Genomic DNA, 5,660 nt, shown 5'->3' with positions numbered 1-5,660 from the left:
TACACATCGTCGTTTGTCTGGCTAGCGTATCTTGGAAGAAGAAATCAAACCTTATATATTTATATTCTTACAACAGACTTTCCTTGTCTAGTCTAACATCCTTGGAAAAGAAAGAAAACATCAAACTTCATAATGTATCGCCTTGGAAAAGAAAGAAAACATCAAACTTCATAATGTATCGCACAACAAGTCTAACATAACGATCTTAAAATTTATGGAGAATCACTGCATTGGTTTGTTCGTCTTTCACAGCAATCTCATAAATTTATAAAAGAAATATTATTCTTAATACATAAATTACTTAAACTACAGAAGAGATTATATTAGTTTATGTAACCTTAATTTTGCATTACATTTTCGACAAAGAGATTGAAACAAGTTGATATGTTTCGTATAGGTTATGCCAAATGTAGAACTAATGACATATTGTGGGTTCCTTTATTCCCTTATATTCTTACGTCTACATTTCTAACAGTAACAGGAAACAATTCTCTGCGTAGCTAACTTAAATGCAGCATAACCAACCATAAAAATCACAGAAAGACACAATTTTGCACCACACAGCCCACCTTCCTACAGTCTTACTACGTTTTATATGCAAATAGATCCGTACCAAACCATCCGTAGGTCATTAAAAGTTCAAGGTCTCACGATAGCGATTTTAATGGTTAGCCCAAAACTATTAGGTAGCAGTTTATTGAAGGAAAAAAAGCGAAGGATATAAATGAGTTTAGTGATATATAAGATCGTAATTTATATGCTGTTATTGTTTTTATTCTCTTGAGTGGACCATTAAATCATGCCTCAAGCAGGAAGGAGAGAGAGAGAGAGAGAGAGAGAGAGAGAGAGAGAGAGAGAGAGAGAGAGAGAGAGAGAGACAGACAGACAGACAGACAGACAGACACAGACACACAGACAGACAAACACACACACACACAGACAGACAGACAGACAGACACACACACACACACACACACACACACACACACACACACACACACACACACACACACACACACACACAAACACAGACACACACACAAACACAGACACACAGACACACAGACACACACACACACACAGACACACAGACAGACACATAGACAGGCGGACAAACAGAGAAAAAATCTGAACACCTCAATCATAATAGCAAGTTAAACCTTCTCCTGAACCAAAAAAAAAGGTGGAATAAAAAACTTAAGAAGAGGAAACTATATGCAATCCCTCAAGCTTTTTTCTCTTTTTGTCTTTTGAAAGAAACATTATGCGGCATTAAAGAGGCAATTTGGGCAAAAGGAAGCGAAACAACACACATAATGAGAGACTGTATGGACTAAGAAAAAACGAGAGAGAGAGAGAGAGAGAGAGAGAGAGAGAGAGAGAGAGAGAGAGAGAGAGAGAGAGAGAGAGAGAGAGAGAGAGAGACTAGACTGCAGTAGTTATACACACATAATTTTCTTTTATCATTCCTTTTTTTTCTTTCCTGTATGTGGTTAGTTTTTGAGAAAGGTTTTGCGCATTAGAGGAAAGGAAACGTCTGTGATTCTCTCTCTCTCTCTCTCTCTCTCTCTCTCTCTCTCTCTCTCTCTCTCTCTCTCTCTCTCTCTCTCTCTCTGTAAAGGGAAATACCATATCTATCAATAAACACTTCGATTGAAATAATTATTAACGCTTCTCTACAAGTGAATATTTTTTTCAAGAGCATTTAATCGAAGAAATATATAATTGCATGCTTAGGCGCCGTAACAGCGAGGGTCATCTGGCGCCGCTACAATATGTTAATTAAAACCATATCGTTTATTCTCCGTCTAGATATTCTCAGCGTCACATACTGACAAACAGACAGACACACAGAAACACAGATATACAAAGATAGACATACAGAAAGTCAGACAGGGAGATAGACAGGAAGACAGATAGACAGACAAACACACACATACACACACACACACATCTAAACACAAACTCATACACGCACAGACGTACAAAACCCGGCCTTCCTGTTAACCCATCCTCACTCACGCCTCCACGGCCACCATTACATAAGATAAAACACCACAAAACGCCATAAAACACACCAGTCAACGCCCATCACTCCCGCAAACCATTACAATTACCCATGACTAACAACCCCTTCGGTATTTAAAACATCCCCCCATTACTTCGTGGCCAAACCTCAAAATACTGGAAGGAAATACAATTATCATGCACCACCTACGTATATTTCCCGTGATCCTTAAATTTACCTGGGAGCATTATAAAGTCTCAACGCTAATTAACTTGGTATCAAACTGGCCAATTACTCGCCGCCCCTCACACGCTGGTCAGGTGAAGGGGAGGTGGCAGGTAACACAGCGATGTGGTGATATATTTAGCGTATAGGAAGGAAGAAAGGAAGGAAGGAAGGAAGGAAGGAAGAAGGTAATGGTGATACGAAATTGAGAACGGGAGAAAGGAGGGAAGAAATTGTAAAAGCAAATTCAGGAAGAATGAAATATAGAAAAGAAGGAAGGAGTTAATGCTGATAGGAACTTGAAAAATAGAAGGAAGGAAGAAAGGAAAAAAAGAAAGGATGGAAAGAAGAAGGAAGGAAGGAAAGAATGAAGGAAATGGAGGAAATAGGAATAACACATAAAGAAATGATACAATTTAAGGATTTACGAAGTAATAAAGCAAGGAAGAAAGAAAGGAAGGAAGGGAGGAAGAAGAGAAGGAAAGAAGGATGGAAGGAAGGAGGGAGGGAAGGAGGGAGGGAAGGAAGAGGGCAAGAAAAAAAGAAGAAAAGAAGAAAGGGGTGTGAAAGAGGAAGGAAGAAGATAATGAGGAAATAGAATTAGGAATGGAGGGACAAGATGAGGGAAAAGGTAAAACAAAGTAAAGAAAAAACGAAAAGAAGAAAGAAGAAGAAAAGAACGAGTTAAGAAAATGAAATAAATGAATAAAGAGAAAAAAAATGAAGAAAGTTAAGGCAGAGAGGAAATAAAAGAAGAATGGAAAACAAGTTAAAAAAAGCAAACAATTAAGGAAGGAAAGGAAGGAAAGGAAGGAAAAGTTACGAGTGAAGTAGGAATAAGAAAAGAGGGTGATGATAGGAACGGATAAAGAAATAAGGAATGAAAATGGAAAAATAGTGAAAACCAGTAGAAAATAAAGAAAGGAAAAATGAAGGAAAGGAGAAAAGAAGATAAAATCATGAACTAAAAGAAAACACCAACAAAAAGAGAAATTGAAGAAGAAATAGAAGATAAAAGGAAAATATGAAAAAAGGAGAAGATGCAAAGAGAAAAGAAACATGTAAGAAAGATAAGAAAAGATAAATGGAGAGAGAGAGAGAGAGAGAGAGAGAGAGAGAGAGAGAGAGAGAGAGAGAGAGAGAGAGAGAGATAAAGATAAAGGAAAGAGATAAGAAAAAAGACATAAGAGAAAACATAAAAAACGAATTAGTCCAAACCGAATCCTCCTCCTTTACCTTTCCGCGGCCGAACACAGGTGATCAAAACAGGAGGAACATGAGGAGTGAGGGAGGGGGATGAGGAGAGGGAAGAGGAGGAGGAGGAGGAGGAGGAGGAGGAGGAGGAGGAGGAGGAGGAGGAGGAGGAGGAGGAGGAGGAGGAACAGTAGAGTCCCCCACGAACCGCTTATATACTAATGCTCGGCTATAATCTTTGGCATTTGTCGAAAGGGAAATACCGGGGTCTTAGGATCGGCGGCCATTTGTCATTCGAACCTCACAGTTGATGTGTAATTGGAACGGGAATTAAAACTCAAAAGATACTAGTTACATACGTAATTAGGCACCGGGTTAGGCAGTTGGCATGATATATGTGGCCTTCTCGTGTTCTATATTATGTGGCGGCGGTGCGGGCGAGAGGGGCACAGCGGGGGATGTGCAGGGACAAGGAGAGGTGGTGAGAGGCAAGGGAGGAGCGTGTCTGAAGAAGGTGCAGTCGAGGGAGGTTAGCGCTCTCTTGCCCGCGCCGCACTGGCATTACTTCGTCTAGTCCCTGGCGAGTGGAGAATGTAATGCTTTATTTTTTTTTTTCATCTTTAGTTGTTCCTATTCCTTCCTACTTGTTATCATGCTCCTCTACGTATCTTGCTTCCCAATGCTCTAGTTCTACTTCATGCTATTTTTCTTCACCTTTGCCTTTTCCTACAACTATTAATTCTCTTGATACTATTCCTCATTATCTTCATTTCAGTCATCCTAGGCCTCCTCCTTTTCTCTTCCTCTTCCTCCTCCTCCTACATCTTTTGTTTCGGGGCCGTCTCTTCTCACAGTATACAAATGAAAGCATCACTTGCAAAATAATTCGCCGACAATACAAAAATTCCAAACGAGACGGACTCAGCAACTTAATGACGCCTAATGCAAAGCGATTTAAATCATCTTATAGAATGGTCCGAAAAATCGTTAATGAACTTCAATTTATACAACTGTCATGTTTTGCATATCGGGAACAAAACCACCTTTACAGACTACGAAGTGAATGATGGCCGTCCTCGGAGTGTGGACAGAGGTAAAATATCTCTGCGTTATTGTCTCAGCAAACCTCGCACCAAACAATCAAGGCACCAAGGTAATTGCAAACAGAGGATTCGGTTTTGTAGGAAGATTCTCCACTTTCAAATCGAGGGGAAAAAATAAATTAACTCTGTATAACTACCTCGTTCGTCTCCACCTTGAAAACAACGAACAAGTTTGATCGCCTGACTATAAAAAAAAAAAAATCATACTGGAAAGGAGCAGAAAAAAATATCCCACAACATCCACTAACTAAAATGAACTTGAAATTACGTAATAAATCATGCAGGGAACACCTTAAGCAACTAAACCTATTCCCTCTCACTAAACAATGACGATGACGAGATCTTTCCAAATATAATCACCAAACAATCTAGTAGGGACGAAAAAGTCTGTTGTTATTTGATTTACTTTATATTCTTTTGTATCATTCCTACTATTCTGGTTCCATTTTGACGTCAATTTCGTTTTTTATCACCGTACACCTCCTCCTCCTCCTCCTCCTCCTCCTCCTCCACCTTTTGATTCCTCTCCTCCTCCTCCATCTCCCCTTACTCCATCTGGTTTCTTGCTGGTCTCCTCCTCTCATCGTCTTTAAAAACTTCCGAGTCATTGTGTGAAGTCTGATAGAAGTTGGTGTCTGTGTTACCACTTGTGTGTACTACTTACTTACCCACACACACACACACACACACACACACACACACACACACACACACACACACACACACACACACACACGCAGATGTACGTTACGCCAGGGTATTATTAATGTGTCATATACTCTCTTATTAGAGAGACATTTTGCATACAAGAAAGGACATAAAAAGTTATTCTTTAAAATTGTTTTGACTTTTACGTTGTAGATAAATTTATCGCATGATTATTACTATTATGATTGTTGTTACTTTTATCGTTAATGTTATTGTCATTGTTTCTATTATCGTTGTTTTTATTGCTGCTGTCGTTGTTATTGTGGTTGTTGGTGCTGTTGTTATCGAAGATCTGAATATAAATGGATGGGGTAGACATGATAATTGTAGTATTGGTAGTAGTAGTAGCAGTAGCAGTAGCATCATCATCATCATCAGTAGTAGTAGTAGTAGTAGTAGTAGTAGTAGTAGTAGTAGTAGTA

Source organism: Portunus trituberculatus, chromosome 20 (assembly GCF_017591435.1).
Source record: "Portunus trituberculatus isolate SZX2019 chromosome 20, ASM1759143v1, whole genome shotgun sequence".
Taxonomy (NCBI): domain Eukaryota; kingdom Metazoa; phylum Arthropoda; class Malacostraca; order Decapoda; family Portunidae; genus Portunus; species Portunus trituberculatus.
Note: the sequence above shows the minus strand (reverse complement) of the source record.